The 23,869-nt window shown below is 44.1% G+C and overlaps 1 long non-coding RNA gene across 1 annotated transcript in view; it reads right to left on the bottom strand.

Moving 5' to 3' along the window:
* The window catches only part of LOC311510211, a 37,993-nt gene extending 14,346 nt beyond the window's left edge, over positions 1 to 23,647 (bottom strand). Inside the window, exons 1-2 of the long non-coding RNA XR_014709047.1 lie at positions 23,566 to 23,647; positions 22,644 to 22,753 (exon numbers count right to left, since the gene is read on the bottom strand). This is a non-coding gene — a long non-coding RNA (uncharacterized lncRNA). The remainder of the gene's footprint in view (positions 1 to 22,643; positions 22,754 to 23,565) is intronic.
* Positions 23,648 to 23,869: the final 222 nt, after the last annotated feature.

Below are 23,869 nucleotides of genomic sequence, written 5' to 3'. Positions count from 1 at the left end.
GAACCCAGCATGACTCTTGCTAAATTGTTCCAATGGTTAACTACTCTCACTATTAAAAAATGTATGCCTTATTTCCCATCTGAATTTGTCTAGCTTCAACTTCCAGTCACTGGATTGAGTTAGACCTTTCTCTGCTAGATTGAAGAGTCCATTATTAAATATTTGTTCCCCTTGTAGAAACTTATAGAGTGTGATCAAGTCACCCCTTAACCTTCTCTTTGTTAAGCTAAATAGATTGAACTATTTGAGTCTAGCACTACAAGGCATCTGACCCCTTCCAGCCAAATGCTCCCCAGAGGGACAATACGTCAACACCAAAAGGCTTTGGAGACCATTTTTGATCCACAGAACATGAAAGCAGCAATCACAAAATCCAAACAACACTGAACTTACAGGTCAGCATCTCTCTCAACACCCACTAATAGCAACTATTCACAGGATTCACATTCCACAAACAAAAGGGAAAGGATGTCTTATAATAACTGCGTCTTTTAAATACTGTATACATATGTGCTTCAGCTTTCTGCCTGGAACTAACCAACCACAAGGGGTCTCCCACTGATAAACAAGAATAGTGAGGCTTTAGCATGAATATTCTAGGCTCAGTTCATAGACAAATCAAAGGCTACAGGGCTGCCTCTCAATGTACCTACAATTTATCTCCACAAAGCACACTGGACATTGAAAATACAAGCTACACAAAACCGTTTTCTTTACAGCAGAGATCATACTGTTGAGCTTTATCATCATAAGTATCCCTTATGAGGGAGATCCCCAAAGGAGGAAGTCACCCAGCTGAGATGGCCATTTCATACTCAGACTTACTCATTTACTTATATGATAACAAAACATTTATGAAAGATAAAAAATACTACATGCATTTACGCGAAGGGACAGGTGAAACATAGCGCAGCACACCATTCAATTTGCCTATTGGAAGAGAAATAAAGGGTGCAGCTCCTTATATCTTGTATTACTGGCCAAATAACGTCATATTGCCCTGCGTAGTGCAGTCATGGAATGAAGGATTGTATGTACATTCCTAGGGAAAGCGCTCAAAGACAGAGGCTGCAGAAGGGCAAATGATTTCGACAGTGCCAATGAAGGGAGAATGCGATTTTATTTCAAGTGAAATAAGTGGTACAGTCCACCCATGCAGCACTCTGCTGCGTGAGAGCACAGAGTTCAGATAGGATCCACCATAGGAACTGAAAGTAACAGCAAACAGCACAAAAGCCTGGTTATTTGTCTTGCAAGGTCTGAATTCTTCCACTCGGTTCTAGTCCAGCTCCTGTGTGCTCTGTGCACATCTAGCAAGAGGCAGGGTAGGGGTGTTGTTAAGAAACTGAACTGGGACTCAGGAGATGAAAGTTAAATTCCCAGCTCAGCCACAGACTCGCCGTGTGCTCACTTCACCTCTCCATGCCCCAGTTCTCCATCTTCCACTCTGATGGCTGCTTTTCATCCAGTGACAGGGAATTTTGGCGGGTGCGAACTTCTACGAGACACCCCCACCTCAAAAACCATGAAAAGATTAGATGTGCTATTTCACCGGTGAATATATCCAAGGCAGTTCTCTCTCTCCTTTAACCCATTAAAAAACAAAAGAACTCTGCCCAATTTGCAGCTGAGTGTCAGGTGTTTCCCTTAGGATTTCCGCACTGCACGTTGACAGCACCAAGATACCTTTCTACTGCCAGCAGGAACCCTGACTGTTATCACCGATACTGCTTTGCCCTGGCGCTCGGAAGGAAATCACAGCGGGGGCTGCAGCAAGTGCAAGTGACTGCGCCCAGTTCTAGAGACGTGTGTCTGGAGCGGCGGGTGGCTCTGCTTAGCTGTGCAGCATTTGACTGGACCACTCAAGAGAAGCTGCTTAAAGGCATTCCAGAAACAACTAGATGACGCTGCACTTATGGCACACACACACACAGTCTAAGTGACAGAAAAAATCTCAGCTAGGGCAGGTCACTGTTCTCGCTGTTTGCTGTGAAAGCTCAGCTCCAGCTGTACACAGCTGGGGTAGTCAGAGAGGTCTTTCCCAACGCTGTTGGTGGAGCTATTGTTGCTGGCAACCTGTGCTACCTCTCGCCTATTTCTCTCTACATACCGAGTTCTGTTACCAGCACCATTTCACCAGGGCAGAACTCAACCCTAGGCCGTGGACCACTGAACAGGACTTGCCATAGTATTGGTGCCAATCTTTAAAAAAGGGAAGAAGGAGGATCCTGGGAACTACAGGCCAGTCAGCCTCACCTCAGTCCCTGGAAAAATCATGGAGCAGGTCCTCAAAGAATCAATCCTGAAGCACTTGCATGAGAGGAAAGTGATCAGGAACAGCCAGCATGGATTCACCAAGGGAAGGTCATGCCTGACTAATCTAATCGCCTTTTATGATGAGATTACTGGTTCTGTGGATGAAGGGAAAGCAGTGGATGTATTGTTTCTTGACTTTAGCAAAGCTTTTGACACGGTCTCCAACAGTATTCTTGTCAGCAAGTTAAGGAAGTATGGGCTGGATGAATGCACTATAAGGTGGGTAGAAAGCTGGCTAGATTGTCGGGCTCAACGGGTAGTGATCAATGGCTCCATGTCTAGTTGGCAGCCAGTATCAAGTGGAGTGCCCCAGGGGTCGGTCCTGGGGCCGGTTTTGTTCAATATCTTCATAAATGATCTGGAGGATGGTGTGGATTGCACTCTCAGCAAATTTGCGGATGATACTAAACTGGGAGGAGTGGTAGATACGCTGGAGGGGAGGGATAGGATACAGAAGGACCTAGACAAATTGGAGGATTGGGCCAAAAGAAATCTGATGAGGTTCAATAAGGATAAGTGCAGGGTCCTGCACTTAGAACGGAAGAACCCAATGCACAGCTACAGACTAGGGACCGAATGGCTAGGCAGCAGTTCTGCGGAAAAGGACCTAGGGGTGACAGTGGACGAGAAGCTGGATATGAGTCAGCAGTGTGCCCTTGTTGCCAAGAAGGCCAATGGCATTTTGGGATGTATAAGTAGGGGCACAGCGAGCAGATCGAGGGACGTGATCGTTCCCCTCTATTCGACATTGGTGAGGCCTCATGTGGAGTACTGTGTCCAGTTTTGGGCCCCACACTTCAAGAAGGATGTGGATAAATTGGAGAGAGTCCAGCGAAGGGCAACAAAAATGATTAGGGGACTGGAACACATGAGTTATGAGGAGAGGCTGAGGGAGCTGGGATTGTTTAGTCTGCAGAAGAGAAGAATGAGGGGGGATTTGATAGCTGCTTTCAACTACCTGAAAGGGGGTTCCAAAGAGGATGGCTCTAGACTGTTCTCAATGGTAGCAGATGACAGAACGAGGAGTAATGGTCTCAAGTTGCAGTGGGGGAGGTTTGGATTGGATATTAGGAAAAACTTTTTCACTAAGAGGGTGGTGAAACACTGGAATGCGTTACCTAGGGAGGTGGTAGAATCTCCTTCCTTAGAGGTTTTTAAGGTCAGGCTTGACAAAGCCCTGGCTGGGATGATTTAACTGGGAATTGGTCCTGCTTCGAGCAGGGGGTTGGACTAGATGACCTTCTGGGGTCCCTTCCAACCCTGATATTCTATCATTCTATGATTCTATGAAACGAACACTAGAAAAAATGGCCACAAATTTATGGAAGGGTTGGGCAGGTAAGAGATTGAGAAGAGGTTTCTGTAGGCAGGTTAATGTGTGAAGCAAATGCTAAGGGAATCAATGGGAACAACTAATAAGAGTTGTTCTAGAGAACACTGCTCAAGCGTTTGGAAATAAGGACAAAATGTGGGTTGCAGCTGATAGCTCCAGGGAGAGAGTGGGTCGATGTCTCACTCGATTTACATGTTATGTCAGCCCCCCTTCCTCCCCACACAAATATTTAATCTGGACGGGGAAGAGTTAGAGAGTATTAGGATTATGAAGGGTGTAAAGGGAAACTGCTCAATCCCTCCTTTTTAGGCTATCCCATAATACTGGAACAGAGCAGTCACTCAGAGAAATTAATGGGTGGTCCATTTAGAATCAGTGAAAGAAAATACTTCCCACAGCACAGAACCAATGTGTGGGATTTGCTGCTGCAGGAGGGCAGAATCAAATGCTGTGGCTCCACTTAAAACTGGACCTGATTAATTTTATCTGCAGTAATAAGCCTGGTCCTGATCCCATTGAATTCAGTGGGGTTAAGAGTGGGCCCAATATTTATAGTTAAACATGCAACGATGGGCACATTCAAATCTTGTGTTTTGGGGCATAAATTGGTTGCTGCAAAGACCAGGCAGGAATTTTCCCCCGCCGGTTTGTATACAGGAGGGCATTGCTGGCCAGGTGCATTAGACCTTCACCTTCCTCTGAACCTTCAGCTGTTTGCCACTGGTATAGGCAGGATGAGACAAGAAGGAAGATTATACAGAAACAAGGACCAATAAATAACTTTTATTTTTTTAATGTCAGTAATAGTGGGTCCGATCCTTTCCTACTCAGGTCAGTGGAAGTTTTGCCTTTGATTTCAACGGGACCAGGAACATGCTCAGGGTTTGGGCATGGGGAACATAAATGGTTGCATCCTCCTTCTGTGGTTTGCTTCAGTGTTCATCAATTGCACAGTCCAGGCATTACACAATCTGAGCCATTCCAGGGACATTGTATTTTTCACATGAAATGGCTCTGAACACTGCTGCTGTTTGTTGGTTCTGCATTTCACTCATTTGATCCCTGTTACTTTTCTGGACCTTACCATCTCACAAAATGCTTGGAGCTTCCTGGAGAAAGTCTGACTCCTCTTGTTAAGCCTGCTTTGCTCTCCGTGTGGTTGGTCTGTCGCCACAGCAGCAGCAAGCTACACAATGACTTGGGAGATCTCCATTCAAGAGGTGACTTTGATCTGTGCTCTCTGGGCCAGAGAGGATTTACGTGAACCATGGGCTCTGGTCTAGGGGAACAACATGACCCACACGCACTGCAGAAAGCCCAGCTGGATGGTTCACTGGTGTTGGCACCATAGAATGATAGAATATCAGGGTTGGAAGGGACCCCAGAAGGTCATCTAGTCCAACCCCCTGCTCGAAGCAGGACCAATTCCCAGTTAAATCATCCCAGCCAGGGCTTTGTCAAGCCTGACCTTAAAAACCTCTAAGGAAGGAGATTCTACCACCTCCCTAGGTAACGCATTCCAGTGTTTCACCACCCTCTTAGTGAAAAAGTTTTTCCTAATATCCAATCCAAACCTCCCCCACTGCAACTTGAGACCATTACTCCTCGTTCTGTCATCTGCTACCATTGAGAACAGTCTAGAGCCATCCTCTTTGGAACCACCTCTCAGGTAGTTGAAAGCAGCTATCAAATCCCCCCTCATTCTTCTCTTCTGCAGGCTAAACAATCCCAGCTCCCTCAGCCTCTCCTCATAACTCATTTGTTCCAGTCCCCTAATCATTTTTGTTGCCCTTCGCTGGACTCTCTCCAATTTATCCACATCCTTCTTGAAGTGTGGGGCCCAAAACTGGACACAGTACTCCACATGAGGCCTCACCAATGTCGAATAGAGGGGAACGATCACGTCCCTCAATCTGCTGGCAATGCCCCTACTTATACATCCCAAAATGCCATTGGCCTTCTTGGCAACAAGGGCACACTGCTGACTCATATCCAGCTTCTCGTCCACTGTCACCCCTAGGTCCTTTTCCGCAGAACTGCTGCCTAGCCATTCGGTCCCTAGTCTGTAGCTGTGCATTGGGTTCTTCCGTCCTAAGTGCAGGACCCTGCACTTATCCTTATTGAACCTCATCAGATTCCTTTTGGCCCAATCTTCCAATTGGTCTAGGTCCCTCTGTATCCTATCCCTCCCCTCCAGCGTATCTACCACTCCTCCCAGTTTAGTATCATCCGCAAATTTGCTGAGAGTGCAATCCACACCATCCTCCAGATCATTTATGAAGATATTGAACAAAACCGGCCCCAGGACCGACCCCTGGGGCACTCCACTTGACACCGGCTGCCAACTAGACATGGAGCCATTGATCACTACCCGTTGAGCCCGACAATCTAGCCAGCTTTCTACCCACCTTATAGTGCATTCATCCAGCCCATACTTCCTTAACTTGCTGACAAGAATACTGTTGGAGACCGTGTCAAAAGCTTTGCTAAAGTCAAGAAACAATACATCCACTGCTTTCCCTTTATCCACAGAACCAGTAATCTCATCATAAAAGGCGATTAGATTAGTCAGGCATGACCTTCCCTTGGTGAATCCATGCTGGCTGTTCCTGATCACTTTCCTCTCATACAAGTGCTTCAGGATTGATTCTTTGAGGACCTGCTCCATGATTTTTCCAGGGACTGAGGTGAGGCTGACTGGCCTGTAGTTCCCAGGATCCTCCTTCTTCCCTTTTTTAAAGATTGGCACTACATTAGCCTTTTTCCAGTCATCCGGGACTTCCCCGGTTCGCCACGAGTTTTCAAAGATAATGGCCAATGGCCATGCAATCACAGCCACCAATTCCTTCAGCACTCTCGGATGCAACTCATCCGGCCCCATGGACTTGTGCACGTCCAGCTTTTCTAAATAGTCCCTAACCACCTCTATCTCCACAGAGGGCTGGCCATCTCTTCCTCATTTTGTGATGCCCAGCACAGCAGTCTGGGAGCTGACCTTGTTCGTGAAAACAGAGGCAAAAAAAGCATTGAGTACATTAGCTTTTTCCACATCCTCTGTCACTAGGTTGCCTCCCTCATTCAGTAAGGGGCCCACACATTCCTTGGCTTTCTTCTTGTTGCCAACATACCTGAAGAAACCCTTCTTGTTACTCTTAACATCTCTGGCTAGCTGCAGCTCCAGGTACGATTTGGACCTCCTGATATCATTCCTACATGCCCGAGCAATATTTTTATACTCTTCCCTGGTCATATGTCCAACCTTCCACTTCTTGTAAGCTTCTTTTTTATGTTTAAGATCCACTAGGATTTCACCATTAAGCCAAGCTTGTCGCCTGCCATATTTACTATTCTGGCCCAGTAACTTAGGGAAATGATTTTGTTCTGTTTATTTGCTTCGGAATTTAACACCACCTGAATAAGGTCCCCACTTGGTCTCCTTTTTTTGCAAAGACAAATGGACATGATTTCATATGCTGAAGTGTCTGTACCAACCATAAATTACCCCAATTATAAAAAATTATAAAATTTCCTTTTATATAGAAAAGAAGCCATAGTCTATGCTGTGGCATATGTTTTAACTTTGTACATGATGGTCATAGAGCTGATTCTAGCAATACTCACATGATCTGGAGCTGGTGCCAGCATTGCCACCTGCCCCTATTTTTCAGAAGCGGCTCAATTTTGTTGGAGCAAAACCCTGTCTACCTACCCTGCACAGTCCCATTCCCATCGGCACAAAGTGTGGAAACAGGCCACATGGCTCTGAAACAGAAGTACATTAAGGATGGAAGACAGTTTTCATGTGAGCTAGTGTTCTGGCTGGAAGCGACCCTACGCAAAGCCCTCTGCCACAGTAATCTGTATGGCTGAGGGAGGGAAGGGAAACAGGTGCAAAGATATCACTAGCCTTAGTAAAGAGGCTTATGCACACAATGTTTGGCCCATGGTCCCTGACACCTAGCTACCCACTCCAGAACACCCCCTTACAGCTCGTGTCACAGAGGGCCCACAAAGCAACATATCCCCAAGTTTTCACATCAAGTGGAGGAGCCAGAGTTGATAATGGAAACCATCTGCCTTTATGTTCCCCTGTGGTACACAGATTTTCCGACAGGTGCCAAAATAGAGCATCCTGCCAGAATATGACCCTTTGGTTTATACACTTGCTTTACATCTATGCAGTACATACTTATCTATACGTAAGTGCCTAGACACACTCAACACCTAGCGTTTTCTAAGTATTGTGGAAGAAATGCCAAATTGCTGACTAAATCTCAGATCAAACAGGGCTAAAGAGTCTTAGCAAACAGCTGAGAGCTGGGAATTCTTCTGCTAATCCTTACACAAATCTACTAATGTTACAGCTAGTCTACACTGCCGCAACAGCGCTTTAACATGGCTTGCGTGGTCACGGCTCTAAAAAACCCAACTCCACGAGGGGCGTAGCTACCAGTGCAGCTCCCAGCACTGCTGCCCTGTCTACACAGGCGCTTTACAGCACTGTAACTTGCTGTGCTCGGGGGGGTGCTGCACCCCTGAGCGAGAAAGTTGCAGCCCTGTAAAGTGCCAGTGTAGACAAGCCCTTACAGTACCTCTGTTGCTACCAATGCTTCACTTATCCCTTTTAGCAACTGGCCTATGCACCAACTTCACATAACTGAAGAAAAGAGAGATACCATCGTCTACTGCACAGGGCCCTCTCATGCAGCTAAACTAGTCTCGGCTCCCATTTTCCCTCTCCCCTTACTGGGCCCCCAGTATGTATCAGTCCTCAGCGGAGGCATGGGATGATAAGTGAGTGCTTGAGCACCACTGCTTTACCAGGGGACATGAAGGACCGGGGGCAGCTTAACTGCATATTTCATAAATAATGTACATGTTCTGCAGGCTCTTTTTCAGAGCTCAGGCATGTGGGAGATGCTGCTGAGGCAGAAACTGGACACCTATGGTGACCCCTAGTGAAGTATATGCATGTGTCTATGTGTATGTGTGTGTCCACCTGCCTATCAACTAACCAGAGTGTACTTTGTGTGGCTACGGAAATCCCAGACGAGGATTAGATTTTACTGAGGATGGTTTCAGGATGTTTGTGTTCTCATTCTATGTTTGTGACATTTGTTGACAGGGGAGTTGCGCAGTGAAGGAGGGGTCACTTTAGGGGGGCAAAGCTGAGACCAGCCAGGCACTGCTTTGGCTGCTTCATTCTTCCCTTGAACAAGGCGTTGGAGGCCTGGCAGTGCCCAGATAGCTCTTAGGCCTGCATGCTGCCAGCTGGATAGGTAAGAGAGCCAGGGCTCCAAGCTGTCACTATAGAGAGAGCAGGATCATTCTGGGATTCCACGGGGAGGACCAACTGCGCCAGGGCAGCTGCTGGACCACTGCAGCAGTGTCGACGGACACAGTGGCTAGCCTAGCTCAATGCCCAGCCTCAATCCAGATGGTGGTAGGATGGCTCTGCACTGCTGGTAATGATTTCATATGGGGATGCATGGTGAGCAACAGGCATGCTAGGAGGTCCAAACAGTGATTAGGTATGCACTTTTCGCTTGTGCAGACAAGGCCATATAGTCAGTAGCAGCAAAGATCCACTGCCTTACAATGCTTATTGAAGAGTATCATAAGCAGTGATACATCCTGGTCTAACACTTTATACATAGTTTTTATTTTTCCAGTCAAAATGGAAATAACCGGTTTTAAAATGGTGATGCGGTTCTCTGCCCTGGCTCTGGGATTTACCCAGCTGCAATGTCTTTACACTGCTAGAGAAGTTACTACTGACCTCCTTGGACCAGACATTCTAAGGAGGAGGGGTAATTTTTTTACTATGAACTAGATGCCTGCATCTATAGCCTATAGTCCAAGAACTCCACCTATGACTGAATCTATAGCACTGTGCAATCCCAGAGTGCTTCTGGACACTCATGGCATTCCTTCTGTGTAGACTGTTTGTTTCTAAACAGACAAGCTTTTTATTCAAAAAAAATCAGTCACATTCATTAACAGAAATATAGGCAAATTGTGAAAAGACAAATGCATACATTTTAATGCAAAATACTGTCAATGAAAATCACTTCCCCCTCAACATATCTACCAAGACCTGAGTTCAGGGGCTTCTGTTCTCCCAGCAGATGATTTGCCAGCTATTAAAACAGCATTTAGGCTTTCTATTATGTTTTACGTATTTTTGATACTATCTACAACTGCAAAAGAATTCAGGCTTTAGCATATTGAAACAAAAACAGTTCCCTTCACACGAATACTCGGATGCTATTTTCTGGTTAATAAATACACTGCGTTAATTTATTAAGTGAATAAAATCTGGGAGCCTGGGACTCATGAGCTGCTGTGCTATGGCTAAAATAGCTTAACTGCTGATTCCCTGCCCTGGAGACCAAAGCTCAGATTGCGTACATCTACTCGGGTGTGCAAACTGCAACACAGCATCTGAGGGCTGGACATGGGAGAAGTGGCATTGGCCCCTGTAGGTAAGAAGGTAAGAATGGAAAATTTCCCTGACTGTTGCTTTTACTGGTACTGTAGTTTTAGGGCTGGCATATCCAGCGACCTTCGGTGGAAAAGGTGCAGGGGCTGTTGCCACTTCATGGTTTTCAACTGGGGGTAAAAGACAAAAGTGTCACAATCCTGCTATCACAGAAACCAGTGGGTTATTTCCAGTTGTCACTGGAAGGAATGAGAGGATAATTAGGCCCTATGTTAGCACAATGATAAGGCTGCAGAGATAGCACTCAAAATTAAGAAAATGTAAACATTAATGTTAGCCACATAGCATGAAATCATTCTTCCTTGTACCAACATATGAAATGTACGACCATATGAAAGAGTGTTTAATTACATGGTTTAAATAATATGGATGGGATTTTCAAAGGCATATAAGGGGTGAGGCACTGACAATTTAATTGGCACTTAACTCCCTTTGGATCCTTTCAAATCCTATCCAAAATGTACTCTCATTCATTGTACTACTGCATCACATGCACATAGGTGTCTACAATAACTGTGATCACATGCAGTAATTAGAGACTATCAGAACACAAAGGCATAACAGGAGGCAGAGTTAAGGTTGTGTGTTCATCCTTAATTTTTATATTTCCTTATTCCTGAGTGATTAAATATCCAACTTTAGAAAACCAGAATTATGGAAATGGGGTCTCTTCTAACAGGCATCAGATGGAAAAGGCCAACTAGTGTTGATCAGGTCACTGGGAAGCCACACACCAGTAGACTTATGCACCAGTCAACCAAAGCTGAGACTGACCAAATCCTCATACTAAAGCTTTAGATCTGTTTAAGGTATTTAGATTGTCTTAAGTCCTTATATTGGCACAACCTGTTTAAAATGATCTAAGACTTAAGATTGGTTTAAGCTGCTTATGCAGCTTATTTAAAGCTTTAGAAAGGTTTAAACTGCTAGGAACATTCCCCAAAAAAGCAAATCGGGGAAATTGCAGGGAGTCTGGGGATGCTCCTGCCACCTTAAGGATATTTTTTTTAATTGTGTACTTGCAAGTGTATATGAGTGTACAGGTATATAAAAGTGTATTTTGCTTGCAATACTAAAAGATAAAGTCAACCTTTGGTCAAGTGGGACATGCTAAGTCTACAAATACTCAGCTTGCTAATGACTTCAACTGGCATCAGTTGGCCTTTCATGATTGGTCTCTCTCGCTATCCATGGGTTTTAAAGAACCTGGGAAATTAAATGTAAAAACTATATTAATGCCAAACTGTGGCTGCATAGTTGAGCAAACAAAATAAATGTGACAGCTTTGCAGCCCTTCTAACTAGGTGCCAATGGCAGCGACAAGGGCTGGGCTCAATCTGTCGTGGGGTCCTTTTCTAAAATAAATAAAATTAAGCTTGGGCCCCCCACCCAGAGCCATTCTGCTACTTCTAGATCTGAGAAATCAAAATAGAACCTGTTGGGTCACCTTAATTATACCTGAGTGGGGTTTAAGTGGATGGGGATTGTGTGTATATGTTCACTGCAAGAAAAATATGTGTTCTTAACTTGGGGTTGGGCTGGGAAGTCAGCTGTGCACCACCATCATTCCAGTCTGGCTCTGCTGCAAAGCTAACTCTGATCTACTACCACAGTTGTGCTTAGCCTAGCCTGGTCCAATCTAGTCTAATCCCATTCTGTCTCACTCCATACATGGTTCAGAATCTCCGGGTAGGGAATCCAGAGCAAAACATAACCTTTGGTAAGAATCCCCACTCCCCAGCCCCTGGTCTCTACAACAGAGCCCTCTACCCCTCTTCTTTATGAACCTGAACCTCATTCCCAAACCAGAGACCACTACCTGAAAGTAAGGGTGACATCTACTCCAGGCCTCACCTCCTACAATTCTTATGCCCTCTTGTGGGTACGGTTACAGTAACAGTTATCATTTATACAGTCAGAACAGACAAATCCCAACAAAACACACTATGTAGAACTATAAAAACAACAAGGAGTCCGGTGGCACCTTAAAGACTAACAGATTTATCTGGGCATAAGCTTTCGTGGGCTAGAACCCACTTCATCGGATGCAGAACTACGGGTAAGCAACATTGTAATTCATGGAAAAGAGGCTGGTGCAAACTGGTTTTCCCCCTTTTCCCCTATAGAGGGAGCAGAGTGTTCCACCCTTCTAAGCCTTCTAGCTCGGGTTTATAGTTACATTTGAACATCCAGTCTTATTTCATCTATTTGCATATATGCACTAAAATACAGAGCCATGCTCTGCTCACTTTTACACAAACATAAATCCAGACTATCCCCCATCCCCCTATAAGCCATGATCATGTAATTAAAGGCTGTTTACATGATCATGGCTTATTTTAGGGCATGTCTACACTGCCCCCTTTGGGGGAGTGAATAGCAGTGCACACCAAAGTGCATGTGCATGCTGTGGGTGCAAATGTAAAGGTTCCCAGTTTGCACTAATGTAATCCTCTTCAAACAGGATTACAACAGTGTAAACTAGGAACCTTTAAGTTTGTATCTGCAGTGTCCACATGGGGGAGTTACATTGCAGCACTTTGGTGTGCACTCCTGTTCCCACCCCTGGAAGACAGGCCCTTAGCTACATATGTACCAAAGGCTGTAGAAAACACCATATTGTATGTTAAATGAGAAATAACAGATACACAAGGGGAAGAATTAAGGTTACATGCTAAACTTTTGCATTGCTTAACTGTGCAAACTTAACACTGCATTAACACAGACTTACTTTGTTTGAATTTGTATTATGTTATTGCCTGGTACCAGATTGAGGACGAGAGTATTCAGTCCTGGAAAGTGAAAGAGGCTTTTTGATAACCCACTTTTTCCCCTCACCCCATTTCTGTAAATCAGGAGTATGCTTCATTAGCAACAGCTCATGTACATGAACAGCATTCACAATGGCAAATGCTGAGCAAACCACAAATGATCATGAAGGAACACACATCCATATAAATGGCTGTGGAATGAGTATTAGAAGTAGGGGTACCTATAGATACCTACTGTATACACCTATCCAAGGAAAGACTTACACTCCATCCAAAGATCCATCCATTATGTTTTCTTCATTAAGGGGCAGGAGAGAGAAAAACTGCTGTAGCAATCATTCACATTCATAAGAATGTGTGGCACCCCGAAAAAATGTATGGAATTCCTATAAATATCAAGTAATAATACTTTCCACTGATGCATTGCTTTGCACTTGTCGATCAAAATGTATTTTCCAAACAATAATTACTTAAGTCTTGCAAAACCTCTGTTAGATAGGTACCATTATACTCTGAGACACAGACATGTGAAGCGTCTAGTGTTTAGTTACAAAGCAAGTCAGTCACAGGGCTGTGAATAGAACCCAAAAGTTCTGACCTGACCACTAGAAACTTTCCCTCCGATAATGGAAGTTCCACCTGCAGATCTCCGGCAGCATGAGTCTTGTGTGCAGTTACTGCTGTTTTTTCATGCAGCTTTTCTGTTACACAACATAGCAATGAAAATTCAAAATGCACAGATCACTGAGCTTTTCTGCAGCTTTGTCATGACATGCTTCACCCTTGTGTTAATAAACTTGCAAACCATTCCAACTAAATTAAGTACTTTGGGGATTTAGTTATTTTCCTAGTGTTCCCACTAAAAGTTTGTTTTCTAGCACACTTCTGAGTTATGTCGTCATTCATAATGTATTTGCATTTGCAATACTGGTCAACCTGAAGGAACGTTAACCAGTGCCAGTTGCCATGGGCTGTTACAAATCAGAACACAGAAATGCAAATTCTGTGAATGAGGGGTGAAATAAATGGTGACTCGAATCAGCCAGCGACACCTCCACTGGAATGGTCACTTAAACAATCAGGCATACACAAGTTCTTACAACTCCACATACTTCATGTACTGGTTAAAAACAACACACACACCCTTACAACTAAACACACTACCACTTCTGAACCATTTAATAATGCCAGATATTGGAACTGGTGCAAAAGTCTGTGAGCCAAAGCCATCAGATGTATGATAAAGTTCAAAAGTGCACTTCCCTCCAGCTACCAGACGGTTCCAAACATTTTTCTTCCCTACAGACTGAAAGTCCAATAAGTGAAAGCTAATTGCCTCTGTATAATTTTCTAAACGACACATACCTTCCATTATTATCATCTAGTATTTGTATTATGTAGCGCCGAGATGCTCCAATCAAAACCAGGGCCTTACTGTGCTAGACACTGCAAACATATATAGTGACAGACAATTCCTGCCCTCTAAAGCTAACAATCTAACTGCACAAGACAGACGAGGGGTGGGACAAAAAATGTATTATTATCCCCTTTTATTTACAGAAAACTGATGCAGAGATTAAGTAACTTCCCACGGTCAATCAGATTGTCAGTGGCAGCCAGGAATTGAATCTAGATCTGTCCCAGACTGGTAAGCACAATACCATAATCCTTCCACCTTTTCAGACTACATTTTTGTTTTCCAAACGATAATAACAGTAATACAATAATCATATTCCTATGTAGGAGTGTAAGCTCCCCAGGGCTGGGGCAATGTGTTTTCCTTGTCTGTAAGCCCCGGGGGCTGTTGAAATAATCAGAATACCAGCATCTGCAGAGTGTATCTCAGTATTTTCTCCAGGGATGATAAATTGTGGTAATCACTGAAAGAAGACGTTATTCTATGTATTATTACATGTAATGCAATGAATCTACTGGAAAACATGTGTAATTCCAGTCCAGCTAACGTAATAGTCCTTCCAAAACTGTGACTAGTAGTTAATGGGTTTGGAGAGCACAGATGACTTTCAATGGGACTTCAGCTCCAAAGTCACTCAGGTGCTTTGGAAAACTCAGTCCTTACGATTTTGCGTACCTAACAAAAAGACAGTTGGGCCTGTGCCACAAACATCAAGATCCGAATCTAACCATCCCCAGAATTCAGGGGTGTTGATAGGTTTCGCATTGGACTCATCGTGGAAAAATAAAACCCAATAATCATATTACATAGTTGTGCAGGTTTGCCTACATATAGTGACAGGGCTACACTTTTAATTCATTCTTGACACATCTTCCACAAACCTGGGACTCCCAACTCTGCTGGCCATATATCTATGCACCCTGTAGGCAATGTGCGATCTCCAGGAAGCAGTCTGCTTTCATAGATTAACACATCCTTTTCATCACTGTCAAAGCTATTCCGAAGTTTATGACTCTCCAATCTGTCCAATGAGACAGCCTCATTGATCCAACTGTTAAATTTCTCATATAAAACCTCCACTCTGTCTCTTGGTGGGATTAGGACATACCTCCATCAGAGACATCAGAATATGAAGCCACTCTAATGGCCTTCCTCCAAACTTGCCTTGAGCACAAAGCACTTCCTCCCTTCACCTAACACCATCTGGCCAGGTATCAGGCTCATTATTCCCATAAGTAATATAAAGAAATTACGTTGTAACAGATCATAATATATTTGACTAAAACTGTGATTAATTACAATTAAGGTGGTAGTGGTCCATGCCTTTTGGAGCTGTCCCTGCTCTGTAGGAATGTGATTTGAATTAGCAATCATATTGTTTATTCATCTCTAGCAACAGATGCTTGGCAGACTGAAATCAACATTTTTTTTTAAAAAAATACAGTAAGAAAACTGTTTAAGCTGTTTTGGGGTTGCAGGCCATTAAAATTCACCTGATTATGGAGCCACTGAATAGCAACCTGAACCATTTTTGCACAAACTTTCCCATAACATTCACTTTCAGGTGTACACCAAGACTGGAAAAAGACAGACTGAAAATTTCAGGAAGTTACAAGCAAATGAATATAGGGGAATAGAATGGAAACACACCTGCAACCTGAACCATAGTGGTTACTAATGTTCCCCCTACAGTGAGATACATGTGGCCTTTTTACCATTGTGAGAAGTCAGGAAGGGGGCGAATCTGTATACAGACTGAGAAGTGAGGAATTGGTGTCTATTGACTCACTAAGGCCAGAAGGCACCAGCAGACCGTCCAGTCTGACCTCCTGTATATCACAGGCCACCAACACCACTCAGCACCTGCACACTGAACCCAACAACCCAAATGAGATCAAAGTATCACAGCTGACAGGAGACTAGACCATTATGTGTCACAGGCAGAGAAGAGGAGGGACTGAGGTGCAACAGGCCTGAGGCCCCTGCAATGACAGGGAAATGATTAAGGGAGATATACCCAGATAATCCTGTCACATGACATTGCAGAGGAAGGCCAAAAATACAAAACAAAACAAAAAAAGAGCCCAAGGTCCCTGCTAACCTGACCTGGGGGGAAATTCCTTCTCAACCAATCAAATGGCGACAAGTTAGACTCTGAGCATGTGAGCAAGAACCAACCAGCCAAAAGAGATAGAATACTCAGTGCTACCTCAGAGCCCTTGCCCACCTCAACCAACGTCCCATCTCCCGCCATGGACAGCCCTGATACATGAGAGGAAGCAGGATGGAAACAAAAAACCTAGAACACACTGCTGGAGGGGGGTAGGGGGTGGGGAATCCCTTCCTGACCCCTGCAGGTGGCTGACTGAAACCCTGAAGTGTGACCATAATGAGTAAGTGACTTGGAAAATGGCCTGTGGATAGGCAGGGATTTGTAACCCATATTGCACAGGTGTGTGAGCCAGGGTGGGAGAGGTAGGAGGGTTTTGGATCTATTGGTTGAGGCAGTGAAGGGATGTGTTTGCAGAGTTAATGTTGTCTCTGGAACACTCACTGTGATATTTTATACATGATAATTTTTTAAGAGATTGTCTGAACTGTGAGGACATTTGACTATTTATCAACCTTCCCTAAACTATTTCCAGACCTATAAAAGAGGATTCTTTTAACAGTAACATTCCTTGGCATACATAGCGTATGTTTCAACTCTGCGGGTAACTTGTAACCTGTTAAGAAGGTAAAGACATTTTTTGTTTGTTAACATAAATAAATGCGGAAGGCTTTTGTCTGAGATTATATCTATGTTATTATGGGTGGAGCACGTTTGATTAATTTAGGGATGACTATTATTTTTCATGGACATCACTGTGAAATCAAGAATCACGCATTTGCTTAGACTGGTGGTCCCCAACCTGTGGTCTGTGAAGCACCAGTACATCAGGGAGTCCTTCCTGGTGGATCATGGGGTGCTTGCTCTTCCTTTTTGTTTCCACTTGCTAAACATCTTTAACAGATACATTAACCACTTCCGAAATACCTCTCTTCCATATAAGCAGTTGCCATAGTTTCCACACAGATGTTATGAGATCATAAATGGGAGTGGAAGTATCCAAGAGACAATCTATCTACTAAATATTGGTCCATGCCATGAAAATATTTGGGAGCCCAAGAGTTAGGCAATCTGATTGGTGAACATTATTCCAGTTCTCAGTAATATAAATTACTTAAGACGTGAACAACAGAATGATTCAGTCATGAGCCAGGTTTTCTCTTATGTATGTAACCATAAGGATTATTTATAAAATAACACATTCCTCCAAGTATTTTTTTATGGCTGCTAGTGACCGGTGAATGCTCAGTCATGAAATAAATAAATAAATAAATAGAAAGCCTGGAGTCTACAGCAGTTGGAACTCCTCATTTCTGTTCTCAACTCTGCCAGCAACTCGTACTGAGATCTTGGCCAAGTCATTTCCCCATCTTCCTCGTTTTCCACAGAGTAAGAAGAGAGAGTCCTAAATGTTAACAAAAATCCATATCACCTCTTCCTCCCACAGCAGTTACACAATGAGCCCAAAGGGGAGCCAATACATGGGTTAAGCAGTTGGTACCTCTCTACCCTCAGCACAGATATTTTGAGTCTTTCAAAAATTCAGGTGAAGATGTTGGGACCTATCAATTCTGACATCTCCATGGGAGTACGATTAGTAATCTTTAAACATGGTTAAGCAGCACATTGACCTTTGTCTGAATCTCACTTTGCTACCAACAAACTAGAGGCAACACTGACTAGGCCACCAAAGAAAGGAATACATTAGGGCTTAAGATTCCTTTCTAATTATTTGTATTACCGTAGCACCTAGGAGCCACAGTCACAGACCAGGGCCCCATTGTGCTAGGCAAACACTGAAGAATAAGAGAGTCCCTGCCCAGTCCTTGGGACATCCATGCTAATAGGTGACACACATGCTTCTCAGTCATACCAGCTGTAGGTGCTTAGTTGTTGTGTTGAGCCAGCCAGATGTTTTTAGCCTCAAATCAGCATAGACTTGTTTTCATTACCACTATACAGAGGAAAGTGACTTGCTCCCAGCTGGTTCATTTACAAATGACAGTTTTGGGTCAGTGTTGTATTACTATTGTCCTGACCCTGTGTCACGGAAGAGCAGACTCAATGCTCTGGAACTGCTCTGAATGAAGTTCAGACAGGACCCTCTTGTAGTGTGACACCCCTGAGGGCACACTCTCACTAGGGCAAGCATCCTTGGTTTCAGCACCTCCTGGGTCTGACCTCGGAGCATTCAGCACCCTGTTTCATGCCGTGAGCTCCCCACAGTAAGTCCACCTGAACAGGACACCTGGCGAAGTCTTATGTGCCCCCAAAGGGGCCACGCACCCCAACTTCTAGTCAGCAATGACTCTTAGTCAGCGCCGTAGAACAGAAGGGTTTATTCGTTGTCTGGAACACAATGTAGAACAGATCTCGTTAGCTCAGAAAGCAGGAAGTTACAGCAAAGTCCATCTTGGGGAGACCCAGAGCCCTGGGATGTGCCCCCTCCCCGAGCCCCAAACCAAGAGACTGACCAGCTTCCAGCCGCCCCCACTCAGTCACGCCCAGTTGCCACTCCTCTGTCCTTTGTCTGTTTCTTGGACAAACCGGTCACCTGGCCTCCAACTCTCTCACAGTTCTCCAACTCCTCTGGCTGGCTCTTGCAGAAGAGGGGTTCCAGCATCACGTGCCAGCATGCAGAATGTTTGGCCATTGTCTGGGCCCAGGGAGCTAGACAGCAGTCACACCTGCCCTCTAGGGGTCTCTGCAAAATCACACACCCTTGTCACACCACCAACACACAGGGGAAACTGAGGCCCACACAGAGTACTCAGACAAAACATTAAGAAAATTCTCACTTCGTCACACCCTGTTCCATTCCTCACCAGCTTCACATCATGAATGAAGAGAGCTAAGACTCATAGTAATCACTGAACCAACTGAAATCTAGGTGCAAATCCTGAACTAAGCAAATGAAATACAGGATGAGGAGAAGGCAAAACACTCTCTAAACCAGAGCTTTTCAAACTGGATTCACCATGTTTGCCACATCCACAAAGTGTCTGGATTTTACTTAGAAAATTTCTTACATTTACATAATTTTTTTTTAACAGGACAACCATACTTCTTTCCAAAAATCAAAAAAGGTATCAGGATATTTGAAAACCACTGGTCTTAACTACGGCTAAGTACAAAAATTACCATACACCACATTAGCCCAGTGTGGTGTATTCAGAGGCATTCAAGGGGTCTCAGGTATCTCTTTTCAAAGGCCTTGATTTCCACACCCAGTAATGACCATCTGCCCAGAACGGTCTCTGCTTTCCAAGGCATCAGTTTAGACTATCAGGCTGGTCCAAGTCACATTTCAGAATTTTCAGTATCTTGTAAACCACTATTCTATACACTTATCTCTTAGTGTGTGGGTGTACACATCTACATTAATAGCTGTTTTACAAACACGACAACCAAAAGGACCAGTAGTCTCCTATGAGATTGTGGTGCTACTCTGTGACCCAGCTTCTAAAGGTGTTCAGAATGATTAACTCTACTCCTATCTTCCCCTTTCCATCCCCAGGAGTTGGAGAATAACAATAATCTCATTTATGGAGGGCCATAAATTCCCACAAAATCCTGAAGTACTTTAGAAACTATATACAGTATTGTACAAGAGTTACTGCATATACCATTTGAATGCAGACACCTCTGGGGTGGAATAAGATAGCTATTTAGAAGCACGCAGCAATCCCACATAACCATTCACAACAGGAAGTAAAGTTAATTACATCCAAATGAAACTACAGGGGGAATTTTGGGAGGGACAATGAAGTTACCCCAACTGGAATTTGGCCAGAACACTCAGGTTTCCCTATTTTTGAAAAAAAAAAGCCATGGAATCTTTAATGACCACAGAGAGATGAGGCCCTTGATGTTAATATCCTGTCAGCAGCACATCACCCCCTGACACCATGATGGAACAATGGTTCTAAAGTGACTCAGTAGGAAGAGCAGCTCCTAGTGAGTCACCAAGACCACTTTCCTGCAGCTCCTAGAGTTTTCTTTGGAGGTTTCTCATCCAAATACTGTATCTCAACCATCCTGCCAACCCCTGCTAGTCTGAATTTACTGAAGCCCAAAGACTGGAAATGAACAGGGTCTCTCACATGGTAGCGCTTCACATGACAAGCTGTGCAAACAAGCTGGCTACAACAAAATAAATAAATAAACCCACTTCGTTTGCTTCCAGCCAAGAGGATTCCTGCCCCCTTAAGTGGAAACAAAATCTTGAAAAGAATCTATTAAATAGCAGCGCTACAGCTTCGGTTCACTGACGGTCGTGCTCCTAGAGTAAAACCAGAGACAGACTCTTATCTCTGCAGAAACAATGCCCCATAACTAAGTGATCTGAGGTGTATTGGTCTGCTATGGGGGTATGCCAGAGTTGTTAAAGTACAGGTTACATTTTCTCCACGCAGTATGGACTTGGATGGTGACAAGTTCACATCAGGATAGAGTTGCCATTTCAGGAAAGGACAGGAAGGGGAGGGACGGGAGAGGGAGAGAGAGGTGCACACACACATTGCAGAAGCAATCCTCGGAATCTCCAGGGGCCGACTAGCCAAAGAGTCAGCAGCTGCACAGGTAAAGGACTGGCGGAAGAGTACTTAATGACAGTTCAGACACGTGGTAAATGACTCAGAGAAAGAAACTGGGCTTGTAGGAATAGTCTCAGATCAACACAGTCACTGAGCCAACAATTTGTTTTAATCATACTGCATGCACATTATTCACCCATGTCTATGAATTCCTAATTAAAGTAATTAGTTGGGGGAGATATATCCACAACAATTGTTTTTAGGGGACTCACTAGGGTGTTCCTATGAAACACCATGTGTCATGCGCTGAACGCTCTTGGCTTTTACAATTAATCAATGGCAAACTTCTTGCAGACCATTTCCTGAATACCTGGTTCAAAATGAATGGCCATTTCTACAATAGGCAGCTATTCTCTATCACACAGAACAAAATCCCGACTGTTCACAAAACTCCCTAAAGACATCAAGATCTAGCCCCAGATTCCCAGGCTAAGAGCTAACTTTTGCCCTCAGAGGTTCATGGCACTGAAGTCAACAGGAGATCATACATAAGATGAGGACAGAATCTGGCCCCAAAAGAGCCCTCTGCAGTCGCTGCTGCAATTCCAGTCTTGCAGTTCTGTGAAACACAGCCGAAAACTGAGTGCATGAACCAGACACGCAGCCAGGTACTGCATGAGGTTGCTGTACAGCATCTGCAGAACAATGTCAGAATAGCCCGCCAAAATCTAAGAAGGCTCATAGAAAAGGGCAAACCTATGAAGATAAGAAAATCCTAACACTGACTGTATCCAAATATTATCTGGCAGGGTATAAGTAGAACTGCCGGTGACCAGGCTTTGTGTAGGAGAGAGGAAATTCAAATTCAATTATGGTCAGGGATTTGCCTGTGAAAATGAGGGATGGGTCAAATCTCCCTTTTTTTACATCAGATGGCACATCAATGAGTAGCTCTGAGTATTCACCAGAGACAGAGTACGAATACCAGACATGACAACAGAACGGGGCCTTTTCATACCAACTCAACATAGCCGTGAGAGGTGACACAACGCTGGTTCTAGCAGGATGAGGCTTCCCAGAGAGCAACATGCTCATTTTTCCTGAATGCAATGGTCAGGACCTCTGCTAGGGGTAAATGCCCCAAACAGCAGTATGTCAATCTTATTCTTAGCCGGCCGACAAGGCATTTTACTTCTACCCACATTGGCCTCCTCTGTTCCACGAGCAAAATATGGCTACACTGGGAGAAAATGAAGTTGCTGTCAATCGACGATGAATTCAGGCGACAGCCAAAGCTAATTAAAAAAGAGCAAACAGCAGTGTGGATGTCTCAGCGTGGCACAGATAGGGTTACACTCTCGATGTATGCTGATTGACACAGCTAAGGTTACTTCAGGCTCACAGCTCTCACCCATCACGCCATGCAGAGCAGTGAGCTCAGCCCACCCAGGGAACACACAGACTCACACACACAGACACAGCACACAGCAGCACAGCCCAACCGGCTGTCTCAACAGCAACCTGACACCTTTCGTAAGGAAAGCGCAGGCAAAATGGAATCTCGCTGTGCTGTTCTCCAACTGCAGCAATAGTCAAAAACACTACACCACCCCACACGCATACGCAGACACACGCAGAATGCAAAACCCCAGTGCCTACCTTCGCTGTCTGACGGCAGGCAGATTCTGTACTTGTTTGGCTTGGTGATTGTGCCCTTCTTTATGAAGTGTTCTGATCAACCAATGCTATTTGCGTTCTTTCATTAGCACCTGTTTCAAGCAAGGAAGGGAAAAGCTCATTATGAGATCAGCTTCCTTTTAAAATAAAAATAAGATTAGTAGATTGACTGTGCCAAATAATAACAATGGCAATGATAAAACATATATATTAAAGCCCCAAACTAGGCAGTTTAATAATGGGAGATCCTGCAGGTTGTGAGCATGCTCCAGCCGGAACAAATCCTTTCTCTGTTATTCCTCTGAATAAAAATAAACCATGGTCAAGAAACCCAAACGGAAGCGTCCTCCTAGAATCCCTGCTGCTGAAAAATCTGTAATAAATTCAGCCTGAAGATGCAGAATCTAATCAGCAGCTGTTTTCTGGATCCACAGCCAGCCAAAGCCTCTCTTGTCTTTTCCCACTATGAGTCTAGGCCTTTTTGAAAAGGGTTTTAACCTTTTAAAGATACAGTACACCAATTATCACTTTAGGAGAGCTGTCACTCAGTGCTCAAAAAACCCTGTCCACACAACCCAAGAAGAGAGAACAGCCATTGTTTGGGCTAATGATCTTTCTGAATAAATGTTGTTATTATCATCACAGACTTTAAGAATGTCATTTTTGCCTTGGGTAATAAAAATAAACTGATAAACTTGCCATTCAGCTGCTGAATAGTCACAACAAAACTAAAGAGCGGTTAGTTACAATACACACTGAATTCTCAATATACAGCCTCTCATTACTGATATTATTTTTACTGCTATTGAATCTTTGGACCAAATAGTTACTGAAGCCGCTACTCTCCCCACTTGCTATGACAGGGTTAAGTATAGGCAGAGAACAGCCCCTGTCAAGTACTTACCATCACAACTAAGGACGAGGGCTCAAAGTTTTAAATGGGCCGTTTCGGGCATGAAATACAGCATTCTTCCAAAATACTCTGACCAAAACAAAACAATAAATGAACAGACCCAACCCTCCACTAATACACAATTTTACTGGCTCGGACCATCCCATCCCTGGTTCGCTTCCATACCTCGTTTTCAAAGGAAGAAGACGAAGCGCCAGCTAAACCTCTCCGGAGCACATTTCCTGGTTCTTTTTAGCAAAAAAGAAACCCCCCGAACCAACCCAGCCCCCGGATCTCAGCGTGTGAACGCAGCTGA

Source organism: Lepidochelys olivacea (genome assembly GCF_965140295.1).
Source record: "Lepidochelys olivacea isolate rLepOli2 genome assembly, chromosome: 19".
Classification (NCBI taxonomy): domain Eukaryota; kingdom Metazoa; phylum Chordata; order Testudines; family Cheloniidae; genus Lepidochelys; species Lepidochelys olivacea.
This window is presented reverse-complemented; position numbering and strand designations above follow the sequence as displayed.